The sequence below is a fragment of the Anopheles stephensi genome, chromosome 3 (genome assembly GCF_013141755.1).
Source record: "Anopheles stephensi strain Indian chromosome 3, UCI_ANSTEP_V1.0, whole genome shotgun sequence".
NCBI classification, from domain to species: domain Eukaryota; kingdom Metazoa; phylum Arthropoda; class Insecta; order Diptera; family Culicidae; genus Anopheles; species Anopheles stephensi.
Genome location: NC_050203.1, coordinates 14,071,880 through 14,088,385, shown reverse-complemented (window position 1 = coordinate 14,088,385; position 16,506 = coordinate 14,071,880). Strand labels below are relative to the sequence as shown.

The 16,506-nt window shown below is 46.6% G+C and overlaps 1 protein-coding gene across 1 annotated transcript in view; it reads left to right on the top strand.

The window, feature by feature from the left end:
* The window catches only part of LOC118514368, an 87,230-nt gene that overhangs the window by 15,864 nt on the left and 54,860 nt on the right, over positions 1-16,506 (top strand). The window contains exon 3 of the mRNA XM_036061223.1: positions 9,891-9,966. The gene's annotated coding sequence lies outside the window, so the exon portion shown is untranslated. The remainder of the gene's footprint in view (positions 1-9,890; positions 9,967-16,506) is intronic.

Sequence of the window (16,506 nt, the reverse complement as noted above, 5' to 3'; positions counted from 1 at the left end):
TATTCGATCCCTTCAAAACTTATGACACCACACATTTTTCTATCCACACCAATCTTCAATACATTTCTCCATCGCCGTTCGAGGGACACCGCCGGCAGGGTGAATGGTTTGCTTCCCCGGACACCCTACATCACCCGTGCTCGGTACGAATCTATCCCAACTTTCATCACAATCACTACGATTATCCCTCACAAATCCTTTTACTTCGCGGTTGCCAAACACCGTCACCTTGATTGCAATCCAACGGACCCGCTGCTCGATAATTAATTGTATTAAACCCACCACCAATGAAAGGCAAACGCGTAGCCCATCCTTCCGCGACAGGTGATTAGCGATGGAATCTTTCCACCATTTCCCATCCGATCGAAGAAACCTACACCCCGTCCGTCCGCGGTACGTTGCATAATCAACCCTTTTTGCTGATCGGTTCAGAGCTCTGCGTTTCTTTTGCGAAATTTCTTAATTTCGCTCCAAACTTTCGATTAGCGCCAAATCGACGAGACAGTAACACTCTCGGTGACTTTAATCGGTCCTGCTCGGTCGGAACAGGGCGCCGCCTTAATAAAAATCGTTCGCCCAGCCGTAACACACCAGCGTTGCTTCCGAGCGGCCGCATCGTGGGCATTTTTTTTTTTGCGTCACACACATTTCATCTTCAACACCGACAAACTTGCCACCGGTGAATCTTTCTTGCAAAACATTGCACAACCAGCTCCCCCTTCGCTGGTGTTGTTTGTGCGTGTCCCGAGCTAAGTGGTTTTAGATTTACTGCCCCCGAAACAAAACACAGAAGAGCAACCACACATCAACTAACCCCGCCTACACCTGCTCCGACGACCTTTTGCTCTTCAACTTTCCTCTGCGCCATTTTGTCACGCGTCGCCCTTTTCCCTGATGCGATCACGTGTGTAAGCTACTGCAAAACGCGCGCGCGCGCGCTTGGTAGCCACTGCTTAGCCAAAGCCCAGATTAAGTTGCGATCGAGTCGGTGGAATGCATTTTACGTTCACATTCCTTAAGCACCGTAAGGCCTCACATTTTGGAGCATTTGTTGAGGCCGTTGCCGGAGCCAACCGAGCAAACGGAGGAGGATGGCACCGGTAAAGTGCACTTACCCAACCCAATCACCGACTGACCCCCGGAGATGCTCGGGACGGTTTCCGTCGTCGGGAGGCGAGGCGGGAAGGTGTCGAGTTTTTCCTTTCGCCGGTCACATCTTCAGACGCTCGAAACGCGTTGAACCTTCCTGCTCGCTCGCCGATGTGTTGTGAGCCACACGCTCCACGCTACCTTCTCTTTTGATTCGCCAACCTGCCGACTGCCACTTTGCCGTGAGTTAAATTGTAGCATCACAATTCCATAATGCTCATTGCATGGGACGGAATCTGAGACGGAAGACGGCCACCAACGCCACGCCGACGAATGGTGACGACGGTGACTCGCACGAGACGCACGGAGAACGCGTTGTGAAGAAAGCTGGGAAGAAAGCTGTAAATCGATCATAATCTTCCTCATAATCATCATTACGAAAGCACCGACGAGCGGGCTTTGCGTGTTTGTCGGCGAGCGCGGGCTTCCACCGTGCTTCAGGAGGTACTCCACCTTTCTCGCCCCCATCTTCTTGATTCCCTTTAACCGGCATGTTGGGTTGGTCTGAGAACAATCGCAACAAACTGGCGAATCTCACGGGAGGTGCGCAAGCTTTGATGGAAAAAATGGATAGCACAACTTTCGGTATCTTTTGTGTGGTGAGTTCCTTAGATGGTGAGCATGTGATGGCGTGTGTGTGAGCCGTGAATACGTTGTTGATTGTGGGATGCTTTTTGCTTCCCAAACTCTATCTACGCATGTGTAATTCGTCATGGATTGTATGCTTTGAAAAATAGCATGTTCGAAGATAGATTACAAGAATGTTGGGTCTCAAAATGGCCTACTAATCACTAATAAGTCTAGAATGATCTTCTTCTTCTGACCTAACGACCTCTTAAGATCATGGCTGCCATTCCTTGCACAATAGACTAATTGGTTTCACATCGTTGGATAGTCAGTCCTCACTACGGGAATGATCATTAAAGCCACGATAACTCTGGGAAATATCCTAGCATTGTGCTCCTTGCCAATTCTTGGAAATCTTGTTTAAACTAATATATCTACCGAACATAACTTCAATATTCTGTATTGACTTCAAAAGCTATACAGCAACTTCAAAATGGACCAGGCTATTAGCTCAGCTCCGACCAGGATTAGCCGAAGCCAAATAACAAAGAAGAATATTGAAGATTTTCCCAGTGAGCCTGCAATATCTCTTCTGCCGTAGTCTCTGAGTGGCCATTAAACCGACATTTTTTTTCCTTCCAAATATACCTCTGATTGCCGCGGCATTGCAGGATCAACCTCCGCCATTACCCTTTGTATCCTCCAACTACCTTCAAGGCTCACGGTAATCAATATTAATCAACCAATCATTCAAATCTAAGTGAACCATAAATACGCACGTTTTTGCTGGCTTTTAAAGCACGTACATATGCTCCGTTCGCACGAGAATCCGTCAGAGAGGAAATCACCAAACAAGCTAACTGGGCACAAAAACACTCATCATCATCGGGCTGCAAAACCCGGTGGTTGGTTTTTGTGTTGTTGTCTCCCCCCCCCCCCCCCCCCCCCTTTCCGCTGTCTGTTTCGCTTCAGTCTCGATCGATCGATCTTTCCGGAGTGTATCCGGAGGTCCAAACGAAATAGGCAGGCACGCGAATAGCACGTAACCACTCGGCGAACCACGCTGCCTGATGAGCCGATTCGATTACGCACCGTAATGCGCATCGTGTACATGGCCTATTGCTCCGCAATGAGCGGTTTTTGCCCATTTTGGAAGACGCTTTATGACACCCGATACGTGTTTTGATGTATTTTAACCCTACATTTTTGCTGCTACGCTGGAGAAATGTAATGATTTTTGGGTATTTTTAGACAAACCGTACAGCAAAAAAATGGCTAAAAAAAACCTGATGAGGATATCGTCGAGTAGTAGGACGCACGAAATGACTGGAGCCAGTGGTGGTAGTACTAATTTAGACATCAATTTTGGCGTTTCGAGTGAAATTTTCGCCCATGGTTTGCTAAATCGGCCGTACGGCCTTTCATCGAAGGTCTCGATTTGTCTCGAACCCATTTCCGTCTTGGATCGTGCTTAATCCACCCGCGAGTGGGTGACTTTTATAGCACCGTTCGATTTCTACCAGCACTCCGTGCGCTAATCCGTGACCTCGATCAATTTTCACACGTTGGATCGGCCGTTTTACTATTCCCAAACATCCTGTGCGCAAATCGTATGCGAATCTGTTCCGGTACACGCGTTTACCCAAATATAGGCCGTCCTTGTGTAAGTGATTGCATCTCCGTGTGCCGTCATTTGCATGCATCACCCACGTACGCGATCTCACAATCTTTGCGCACCTCGGAAAAAAGGTGGCAATTTAATAAATTCGATCGACCTTTACCCGGGCACGATTCCGGCTGCTCAACGTGTAAATTTATACGCACGCAATACGCTGCCTTTAGGGTGCGTCGGTTCATTTGAGGCCCGGAGGTAATGCCCGTAAAGCCTCCCATTCCCTCAACATTCACCATTACCTCCGTGCTAAGAGGATTATAATTGATCTTTAATTAGATTTCACAGCTTTTCCCGCCTTTCTTCGGGGCGGCACGATACGCCATGTTTCGGCACAGGTTCGTTCCCAGTTCTCCCCAACACTCAACTGGCGGTACTGTGGTGAAAAAAGGGAGTGAGTGAAGCTAAACATTGAACGCTTACTTACGCCTGGCTCGCACTAAATTTAAGTCATGGGGGAACACACAGAAGAATAAGATCGCTTCCTGTCACGCCATGACGAACGGTAGTAATTTTAGGCGATTCAGGTCGTCGTGCCTGCTCCATTGACCTTCTTATTAGCCGCACTCAATATTGCTTAAGCAGGATGGTTACTATTAATTTTCAATAATCTGCCTAAACGGATGGCCTTGCGGTGCGGGCTTGATTCATCATGCACGCGCACGACAAGAAAGAGAATGGTACATCTTTTCATTAAAATCTACTCTGTGGCAAGACATGCCTGAAGGCCTCGATCAACAAATATCTTCTTTTGATACGTCAGAGGCTGAAGCAAATGTTATGGCAAGATGCTATAAAATATTTAGTAGTTGTCCAAAGCGACCTCTAAGTAGACATTAATTTACTAAGCTCATATTTTTCTTGCAATAAACTCTATTTTCAAAGTCTTTTGCCGTAGAAAGTTTTCCGCTAGCTCAACTTTACCCTTTTTCGCTCGAATGTCAAAAATAATAATCGCCTTTCTATGGCAAACCATTTTTTTTTCTCGTTCTCTCTGACCCACTCCGATTAATGTCGCCATGTTAAACAAATCGTCTTATTATACGAAAACATTCAATTTTCCCACACCGTTTCCCATGGGCCACGGCAACTCCGACCCTTGCATGGCCGGGGAGTGCATTCTTTCAATTGAATATTATTCAAAAGCTCAAAGACGACACCAAAATTGATATCACGACCGCCGTTCGCCACAGCAAAACCGAACCGAGCGCCGATTGAAGTTCCCGATCGTCTTCCCAGTTTTTCTGCACCGCTTTTCCGGTGCGCTTGTTTAGCTGACCCCAACCGGCACAGGGTTTAAAGCCCGCTCGAAGAGAACGCCAGAGAGGCTGTCGCACGCTAAAAGACCATTTTATTTTCCCGCCCCCGGGGGTCGTCTTGTTTGCGTCAACTCGCGGCACACTGACGATATGTAACCACCTGGAGTCGGTAAACACTTCCGAGTTTCGTCTAGACATTGGCGTCCGGATCGTGCGGTGGGCTGACAGGCGCGGGCCTTACCGTTTCGGGTCGACCGTGTCATATTTCGATATGCCCTCCGGGTGCGCCTTCTGCTTGTCATCGGGAAAATGGCCTAAGCCCCGGACACGGCGGGAACCGCGAGAGAGCTCTTGGTTGTTTGCCGATTGCTCAAACTGTGGCGAAAACATGACCATATCCAGACTGTCATCAGCATTGTGATCTTTGGGATCTTTCTCATGCCCTCCACCGACGGCCAGCGCGAGATAAATCGTTCCAAGAAACTGCTTAAAATTCAAATAAAACTCTCTAATGCTTACACTCCATAAAAAGCTAACCAACCCGCGTAACTTGCGGCCTTTGGGAAGCATCAGAGCTCTTAGGACATCAGCGTCGTCCGAAATCTCATTTCGCACTCATCTCCTCTATGTCGTACGAAATTTGTATTATTATTACAGACTCATCGTGTGTGTGTGCAATTTATGATTTTGCAAACACGACATGAATGACAAATTTGCGAAAATGAAGAAAAAAAAATCATACATCCTCCCCACATGACTCAACACGCACAGAGCACAGGCTAATAATCATCATCATCATGTTTGGCGCAGGCAGTCCCCCATTTCGGACCAATTTCTTGTTGCGTGCATTCCAGACCGATCTAAGCCCTGTGGACACTCTCGGTAACTGCTGCCAATAACACCACAGCACCGTGAGTCACGTGCTTCAATCACGACAGGAACAACTCCCATCGTCCACCCCTGTAAGTCATCGGGTGCGCCGGTCCCCATCGGGTCCGTAAATTGAACGTAGAAAGTAACGCATCGAAGGTGGTCGACCCATCATCTCCATACGCGCATCTAGACGCAGCCTGACGATGATGTCGTCGGCGGCTTCTGTAACGATCGTACCGAATGGCGTACAGACGGTGGCGCGTAAATTGCAAGTCTCCGAACTTGCCACCGAAGCCTCCACCTCCATAGCGACTCCAGGTAATGGTACTTGATTCCGCGTGGCCTTATTAGGGGACGCATGAAAACAACGAGACGCTCCAGAAGACTCACCCCTCCCGAAGCACATGAAAAGGAACGTCAAAGATCTAGCTCCGACAGGCGTGGAGCTACCCGACGCCAACTGTGCCGTGCTGTTTGCCGGCGGCACAGCGTGAAAGCCTTTCCACGGACAATTTCTCCTTCACTTCGGACACACTCGGACATCGGGATCATATACCGGGGCACAAAGGCTCCCGCTTCACGCGAACGCCTTGCGGGCAAAATAATCGCTGCGGCCAACTTCCGTGCAGGTCGTTGCTTTTAATGGCACTGTTTTCGGACTCGCTCGCTGCCCTTGCTTGCCCAACTGTCCGCCCAATTGGAGGGAAACACATTATCTTAAACAAGAAATCATTGTTGTCCACCCGATCACCCGAGTACAGTATTGTTAAAGCTGTAAGCCCACAACGCATTTGCTTAGAGCTCGTGTTTTAATGCTTTTTCGGTGACTATCGAGCGGTTAAGCAGCGTGTCTCTATTTGACTTTACCACATTGTTCTCAATTACACCTTGTGTTTGGACCAGTGTTACGGAGCGAAGATCCTGACCGGTCGCAGCTTCGGGACATGTCCAATACTGCACATTTATTTGAATGAGATCGTTTTCTCCCGCGAGCAGGGAATAAACGCCACATTTCTATCAAAAACTATCTTATTCCATCTTTGGGGCTTACTCCGTCGACTGCACGAGTCGTGCGACATTCCATCGGAATTGTAGCACACTTCATAGGCATTTCACCGAGCCATGTCACGAAATGTGCACCGTAAAGGCGCATAATTAAATCATGTACGAATATTAAACCGTCGAATTTATTGATCTTACTAGCTGGTTTGGTACCCCTGAGAGCTCTCGATCGTAGCCTCCGGTGTAAGTTTGCCGGCTAAACATGAGTGTTCCGTAATGAATTTTAAACTGTCACTCCCCCTCCCGAAAACGGAAAGCGTAAGGATCGGTTACAGAGCAGAAGAAGGAACTGCCTCCATGGAAACAGTTTTCCAACGTTCACAATGTTAGGGGAAAAATGGTCATTACCCTGCGCACACAATAAACCACAATGCCGGAGATACACCTCCCATCCGGGATGGTTGGCATGGAACGATCGTCACCGGAACTGCCTATTTTTTTGTTGTCGGTTGGGACAGACCCTGAACTAAGAGGACACCTCCCTCGAGCATGTCACGCTACGCTTTCGGAGCTAGAGGGCGCCCCTTCTTTGCCTTGACTTTAGCCGCGCCCGTCACACACACACACACACACTCTGGCACATTGGTCTCTCTGCCATAGAAGGATCGATTCGATTTCGCCCTGCCGAACGGCGCAAAGTCGTGACAACTTTGTTTATCGGTTAATCGAACCGAAAATGATGTGCGACGACCGGCGACGGGCACGGAGATATGGGATGAAATTACAATTTTCACCGCTCTCGGTCGATTCCGAAAGTACCACCCTCCCGCTGGCTTAGACCGTATGCCGCGAACTTTGAGAAAACGGTGAAGGTCTTGTTTCAGTGCCATTTTTTTTTTCTCTCTCTCTCTCTCTCTCTTCTGGCACAACTAACCGAAGAAGAATCGCAATGGGGGGAAATACATTCAAAAAATTGTAGATTCAACCACGCACCACCATTGGGAATAGTCTATGCGGTTTTTACATCTTGAAGTCTAATTTCTTTTGGACAAGTTTTTTGCACGGGTACAACTCCCCGGATAGTGAAAGAGCGAAAATTCACGACACTAAAAGACATCGGGTTCCAATAAAAGTTTGAAGTTTTCATCAAACCCGAGGCAACCGTGTGCGCGTATCGAATTCTGGACAACCGGAACCTAATGTTGCTGGGTACCGTTTTTGGGGAGGACATTGTCTTGGCCGACATCGAGCCCATGGACGTACGGAGTTTGAGTTTGGATGGGTGAATTAAATTCCAAAATAGATCCCATTTGGCCACGGTTACGGTACGATGAGGTGGCGTATCAGGGCAAAAAAACGTGTAGATACCGTAAGCGTGTGTGAGAGAATGGATTTTTTTTTACTTCAATTCACAATACCACAACAGATGTACAGCTGAAACTTCATTCGTGAATGGATGTGTTTGTTTTTGTTGAAGTAATTGCTTGAACAAATAATAACTTCATTTGGAATGTGTACACTTCACGCTCGTTTATAAGATCCATTGCTCTAGCTCCAGCTAAGTGTATCCCAACTTACGATAAAAGCTTACGATATCGTTTAAAAGTCTATACATTTCTTCTTTAAATGAGCTATTAATTTAATCCTCATGTAACGTCCAATTCACAAACTTCAGCTTCAACTTTGAGAAACGACAAACCATGTAACCCGGACGCCAAAATAGCTTTTTATCAAAACAATCATTTAGCTAAAGCGTAACAACAAACCAGTATCGCTGAAAGCTATAATTCGTCCAGCTTTCTTGAGGTTCCCTTAACCTCTCCAAAAGTACCCGTGCACCACCTTTCTACGATACGCCCTCTCGGCAAGCTTGACGTGTTGCCTTCGGTGCCACATTTCTCTTCCTGCTAACGAGACTCACCGCAGTGATCTGGATGCTCTAGCCCTAATATCGATTGTGGGAGTAATCAACAAGCTGGTTAATGATCATACTTATCGCCCACCCGGGGAGAACGGGAACCGAGAGACATCGCTGACGCTGAAGGCTTCCAGAAAATTGTGGACCTCCAGTAGCGATCCATCGACACGGTGATAGTGCCACAAACAGGATCGAAGTTAGGGAACGCTGGTATTCCCTTGGAACGATCACCGCAAATCAATATTATCTCGATTTAGCATACTTAATCAGTGCACTATGGTGAAGCATGCAATTTCGGTCCATATTCTTAACCTGCGTCACCTATACTTATTCGAACACTTTGTCGTTGCTTATCGATGATATTGGTCGCCCATTACCAAACCCCACAAAAGGGTGAGCCCACTTATCGTTCGTAACTCCTAAACACCCTTTTGCTTTCGGTGTCTCGGTGCCATAACCTGCTCGCAAACAGGGCCCTCCCAAAACAAAGACCCCCTCACGTTTTGGAGTAGCTGTAGCTACCACCGGGAACGGAACCGAGAAGCAACTGAAAAGACTCACCACATCTGTATCACCTATAATTTTCCTTTCCCGCGCAAGCCTGCTTTGAAGGGATTTCCATGCGCTTGACAACGGCCCACGTAAACCTGGGTTCGGTAAGGAAGCGAAAACAGAGCAGAAAAAAACTATAAGATGAAAGTGAAGGTTTTCTGTATCGTTTTTCCCTCCCCGGTCGTGTAACGCCCGCCATTTCCCATCTTCCCAATTTCCCATCGGCCATAATTTCCAAACACGCACACAGCAATCAACAGGGCCTCACACCCACGGGTCAGTTCTTTAGGCCAACACCGACGCCAACTAACACCGTTCAAGTAATTTCGCTCGCTTGATCCGCACGTCCGTAAATGAAGTAATCAGAAAATGTGATTTTGGAAGTGTTTACATCACGGTCTGCGGCCAACGCAGACCCTATTCCCAGGGTGTACTGCCTCCACCCGGCCCAATCGTTACGACCCCGGACCGGACCTTCACCTCGCCGTATAAAGTAAAAGAAGATGAAAAAAAGGTTTATTGTTTCCTATTGTTTTCCAGCGTTTTATGCTGCCTTTTCCACACGCAACGGTAAATCCACAATGCATGTGGCGTTGTGGCCATTTTTCCCTATACGCTAACTGTTCTTTGCACCGCCGGGAGATTCCGGCCCGGTGCGACTTACCGGATTTACAAAGGAACCCCATTTTGTGACATTATGTTCCCAGCAGTTGTTGCCAAATTGTTTCGCTTTCATTTATGGCTGTTCTCTTATTGTTTGTTCGAGTTTTTTTTTGCTTTAGTTTTGCAATTTTGTCGTAATTTTATTGTGTTGTTTGTATTTCTTAAGCAATTTAACTTGTTAGATTAAAATTTCAGTGTGTTAATCTATGTCATTGATTTTCTATTATTCTTTCAGGAGGAAGCGGATGGAAGGTCTTAGCACCAACGAATTGTAAACGACGGAAAACAGCTACAAGTGAATACAGTTTAAGGTAAGAGCAACAGTTCAAAATTACTGGGAGGAACCAGAAGTGTAAATCTTTATTAAAATACGGGTTGGATTTATATCTATCTACGAGATCCCCCACCGAGACCTTATCAAAATATTAGACATAGACCACAGAGTCGATAGACATAGAATATAAGGCATAGACAGTAAAGACTACCTCAAGAGTTTTCGACCAGACATTGCATTTCGAGTTTTCTCGAGATGGGATTCGATACCCGGCCAGTTTCCGTCTCTGCCATAGGTGTATAAGTTACTCTTTCCCTCTCTCTCTGTCTCTTCTCGTGCCTAATATTTCTGGTATACTAGACTTAATGATTCCACGTAGTTTGATTTTCAGAGTCCTCACTACGGGGGAACGGTCCGGCTGGGATTTGAACCACGGTTCTTCCGCATGGCGACCGGCGTATGGGTGCCGTTACCGCCATTGCCACCCGACCGTGCGAGGTTAATAAGTATACCTGCCTCATTAAAGTGACCTCAACAGTAAATTCCCTAGTTTGCAACACACAAGCAACATGCTTCCTCAATTTTTAACTCCTATTTTTTCTACGTGAGACTTCAGATTAAAGTCTTACGTTTTGGTTTTTACATTCAACTAGTTGGAAAGTAAATCCAGTTCACACTCCAAGTACAAACACTTAACGCACGACACCAACCATGAGTACACCCCGCTCTAATTCAACGTGCGTCAATCGGACACAAATGTTAGGCGGACCTTAATGTGTCACACTCGAAGACGAATACCACCCGCAACCCCACGTACCGCCCGCCCGATTTCCGAACCCTCGTTACGCCACTGCCGCATTGAATTTCCACCACAGGCGTGCCAGAGTATCGGATTGCATACGTACTAGCAACGCGTACCCGCGAACCAAAAACCGTGAGAGCATTCGCTGCAAGAAGTCACGTTTAGAAACGCCGATTGTAGCGGCGAATGCACGGCTGTGGTAATTCTACACCGGAGCCCTTTACCACAGCCGGCGAGAGAAGGTTTTGCCGAGCACACCGGAGAGTTGGTTAGAAGGCACTGGGAAGAGAAAGAAAAAACGCACCTTCCGTGGGTAGACGAAGTAGAGATACGAGGGATATAAACCCTACCAGCCGGATGTAACGATATCTCAATCTTGGTTCAATCTTGCCAAACCGCGCACTCACACACACACACACAGCCCGATCGAAAACAGTCGGCATCGATCGATCCGACATTCTGGGACATCTGGTCAAAGGGAAGTAATTTGTCATGCAATCAATTAATCGTTCGTCGTTCGGGTCTTGGAGAGATCTACCCCATTCGCCCCAGTCTTCTTCTGCAATTTTCACCGCTGGTCGTGCGGTCGAGGGAAGCTAAATTTTCCACTAATAGTTCGAAACGATTAGACAGCCAGGAGGGAGCATTCTCTTCCTCCCATGAGAGCGCTCGGCCAAAATGGTGTCAAGCGCCGGACGGACCGGAAATGCAAACCGCTAACAAAGCCGCCCGCCGAACACGGTTTCCCAGGCAGGAAGGAAGAAGATTCACGCAAGATTAGCGATCCCCACCGATACCCAAATCGACGTGCCGTGGGGCTCAAAACATGATCATCATCGAAAACGGACGGAAGTGAGTGAAGGATCCTCTGTGTGGTTTAATTTTATTTCTCTACAACCGCTCGGACCAGGCAACGAGGCCTCCTCAACGAGGCCCTCAACGAGTCAGCCCACGAAATTATCAAACCGAAAACAAGCCTCCCGATCAACAATTCGATACACCCGAGAGAAAAGGGTCCGCGCGCTGCAATTCGAATAAAATTGTACCAATCAATCGAGTTCCGCCGCCGCAGACGCAGGCTGACGCTCGGGCACGATTGCGATCGCTTATGCAACGATCTTCCGGCCCTTTCGGAAGATTCCCCCGCACCGTTTCGATACATTAATCAGAATCGATAAAATTTGATGGCAAGATCGTTTGGCAGACGGGTCCGACTGGGATCGGCTGTCCAAAAATTATACAACTGCCACAGACGGAGCGGCAAAGGGAAACAGATCTTTCGGACAGATTTGTTGTGCTGTTGCTAGTTGTGTGAGCGGCGCTAGTGTTTAGATCATGTTGTGATTTCCCAATTTTTGACGCTCGTTGTTTTTCCCGGGCTCGTCAATGAGAGTGAACATGATTGATGGATAGTAGAGTAGCGTCCGATCGTGCATCTCGCCATCGGTGCCATACGGGATACGTGTGGTGAGGTTTTGGTTGTTATTCATCATCAAAGTCAATCATATCAGGTGGCATTGTTTTCGAGGATCGTTTACACTCCTTATTGTGTAATTTAGAAAAAAGGAAATCTGGGTTGCTATATTGACATGTTATTAGGGGCTGTCTGTATTGACTATGACTGTTGTATGGGTATGTAGAGCAATATCCACTCTACTAGATCTTCATAGGACTACAAGGCCCAAATAAAATCCCCTAGAACTGATTATCTATATTGGTCTCTTGGGCCGATGGTATCTAATCTATTACGAATTAGTGTTTTGGGCTATTTGTTGCAGTCCGAGGAACTCTGAGTCATCAACTAAAGGATATTGCATCCAAGTCTCAGGAGATCTTGAACACGCCATTTCTCATGTCATTGGCTTCAAACTTTTCTGCAACTACCATGTCCAAAGGCCGAATGAACAACTTCCGTCGAAATTGCCTGATCGAAACATCTACTAAAACACCAGGAAATGCTATCCACACACACCACACAACTGATTCATGTTTTGACGCGCCAACGACAAAGAAAATAAACCAAAAACCACACTACTAAACGAAGCTGAGATGCGTGTTTCATTGGGACGCACCGAAGCAACGCTCTTGTTCCCTTTACCGTACCGAAAGTTCACGCACCCCGAAGGAAATGATGATCGGTCCGTGATCGATCCGGCAGGGATAGATCCCATCCATCTCCGGGCCATAACTTTCGATTTTGTTTCATTCAACCATAAACCCTCAAATCACCTCATCTCCCATTTTTGCTGTTGGCGCGTAGTGTCGCCACAGAGTGTGGTGTGGCCGCATCATAAAACGACACCGAGTGCGTTTTGTGGCGCATGCTTAATTACGTCCGTCCGTTCGTCCATCACTTGTTCCCCAGCGTGTTTCCCCCAAGGAGTGTTTGGGTTTCGGGCTGCGGTCTGACCCTATACAGCTGGTAGTACCGAAAATAAACACCACACCGGGAACTCTCACTTTCACGAAACCTGCCAGCGATGTACAGGAGACCCTTAGGGAAGAAAGGAACCGCTGCACCGCAAGGGAGAAGAACGTAATGAATGCCTGAACGAGAGAGAGAGAGAGAGCGGGAGAGGCAAAATGAAAAACAAACCCCTGCGAGTGCAAGATCGTGATATCGTTTTGTGAGGTTTCCTTCTTCCTAGGTGATCTTGCTTGGGTTATGACTCCCAACGCCACTCAAACTTCGCTGACGACCAGTGTTAACGTGACCATCGAGCGGTCGTGGAGGTGATCGGTTTTGTGCTAAACACAAATCGTATAATTTATGATCTTACACACTGGTTCCAGCCGGTCGAACAGTTTTTGATAGCGAACGACCGATACCTTCGCTCCCGGTACACCGATACTAAAATCAATGTCCAAAACACACTGGGCCAATGTTTGGCGGTGGCTCGGATCGCTAACTCCTGCAGGCGAACTTTCTCAATAGCATCATGGACATTTCATCTCGGAGGTGTGAGTCTTTATTTAATTTGGTGGGACGGATCACTCTCCACCTTTCTAATGGAACTTTTCTAACAGTGATACATATGATGTGAGTGCAAATTTGAAATGAAACCAATTTTGGAGGATTTATGATACGGCTATCAAGAAACTGGACACCTGGAAATGTTGTGGTTGGACACATTTAACAGCTAATGAATTGCATAAAGCCCAAGAAATTAATTTTGAAAACAAAAAACACTAAGCTATTAATCCTATCATTTCAACAACTCAGCCTCGGAAAAGGAGAAACAACTGAACGAAATCCATCCCCCACACATGGTTTCGTGTGTCACTTCGAATCAACTCGAGCTGGAGATCAATTCGAGTTCCCATTTTTGGGTGGGATTGCTCTTGAACTTAGAAGGTTACCAAAATAAACTCATTTCACTTTTCACTCCATGATCTCCACGCTATTTTTATCGTTTGGGGATTTTTTTTCCTTCACTCCCTTTTTGTTTGATTATTTGTCACGAACATCCGCTGTGTAGCACGGCGGAAGGAATGTCATCTTCTTCTAAAATTACACCATACTCTCACAACGCTAAGCCTGCAAACCCAGAATAGCTCACCTTTTGCGCTGGTTTATGTTTTCCGATCGAAACTAAATGAATTTCCAAACAACAATCTCTTCCGTGGTGTGTAGCAACCAGAACAAGCCCGAGAACGGTTGATGAATCATAAATTTGGCCTGAGGCTGTTTAGGACACGGTGCTACTCCTCTGGGGAAGCTACCCACTACCCTGGTGGGACCGAAAGGGAACGGAAATAAATTGTGAAAAAAGTGTGTCTGTTGCACAAATGTTTCGCTGGAGGAGAACGGTAATGCTGATGGGCTCCGTGTGATGCCCGTGTCAGGGAAGATGCCTTTCGAGAATGAAACATTGCGGAGAAGAGAATGCATCCATCTTTCAGACCGAGCAGACAACGATAGATCTCGTGTTTGCGTCAGCAATTTATGGGCGCACGCTAGAAACGCAAAACAAGAATTGTACTGCTGAGTGTACGTTCCATTTCGAATGCTCCCGCCGAGAGGTTCTAATGGGGTACGGTGAAGATGCACTGAGTGGTCGTGTCTCTGCTGACGGAGATGTTAAGTATGTCTGCGGCAGGGTTTATAGTCAAGTTTATTTTTGCAATCATCGTTTTAATGATCAATTATTATAGATTAATGTATTTTAAGTTGATAACAAAGTTACCACAAAAATATTATATCGTTGTGATCATTCGATTGCTTGCAAAATAGTCAACTAATGACCTAATGAGTCATCCAAGAGCTAGATATTTTAGAGAATTGCTCCAAAACCTAGTTATTTCTTAAAATTTAGAACTATTCTAATTCAAAATTAAGTTTGAACGAAACACAACAACGTTACCTACTAAGACAACAGAGAATAGTGCTAGCCATGAAAAGATATTGTCAGATATCACAGAGTTCCTGCTAATTCTAGATCAGATAACTATAGATATGACTGTGCAATTCAGCTTCAAATTCCTGGAGACACAAAACCCATCGATATAATACATTTCCTTGCTGGATCTTGTCCAATTACGAATGTCTCTATATCTCCTCTAATAATCCGGGAAATCACATAGTTATTTAGGCTCAACTATAAACAGTACCTTTAGTAACTTTTGTGACTTTAGTACTTGTAACAGCTTACCTTATGAGTGGGTTCCAAAGTAATCTTCAGAAACTTAGTGTCCGTCCTAGTGACATCACCTCAACACTATTTATACAACTCATTTATGTAAATGACTATGCAAATTACATCTCACAGTTGAAGAAAGCTTCCCTGCATAAGAAGCTGCAACTTTTTACACGATTTGGAACGCTTCAACCACTGTGTCATGCTTCCTGGTGCTGTGCAACAGTAGTGTCATTGAGAGCGACAAGTGTGCCAAAGCTATTTTTAAACCAGCAAAGCGAATTTTAACTCACATCCAGCTCAGCGTGTCGCTTCCCTCGGAACACAATCATTACCATACAGATGAGCTGCTTGTAAGCAAATTCCATGCACATCCGACCCACCAGAAAAACCTGAACTTCTTCAAGAACCTGACACGCGAAACTGTCGCCATTCGCTCAGTGCGGCGGTACGCATCATCCGGCCAGCAAAAACACTTTGCGGCACAAATGATATTTACATAGCCCTTACTCACCTGGCCCGGGGCGCGATTCGTCGCGACGGTTTCTACACAAAAGCTTTCCCGGTCGGTGTGGATGACACACGTGTGATATTCGCGACCGCACAGGGACTCCAACAATATACACACACACACGGCCATCAAACAATGCCCTTTCCAATCCCAACCACACACACACTGGAGATCGCGCCGGAAACGGCAAAAGTTCTTCGTCACGGCACACGATCACTACGCGCGACGGAAGCCCCATCGCTGATGGGATGATGGGATCTTTGCGAGCCCTGCCGGTAAAAATGGTTTCCTCCAGCGGAGATTTCCGTTTCAAAAACGGCTCGCCCTTCGGTTTTGCGTCAGTAGATCGCACAGTGCGAAGCAAGAGTTATGATTCGGTGCGGTGGCTTTATCGCGTAAATATGCTTCCGCTGGTTCCAACGGGGTAGGGTCAAAGGAAACGAGACTCGGAAGTATAAAAGTGAAATGGGAGGGAGCGTCGAAAAGAAGAGGAGGTTCAGGAAAGGGTCAAATGTAAATTAACCATGTGTGCGGGTTTTCATCCCCATGCGTACTATCGTTACTCCCCACGAGACTGTGACCCAAAGAAAACATGGCGAATGGGAGCTCTCAAGTTCGCAAACAATA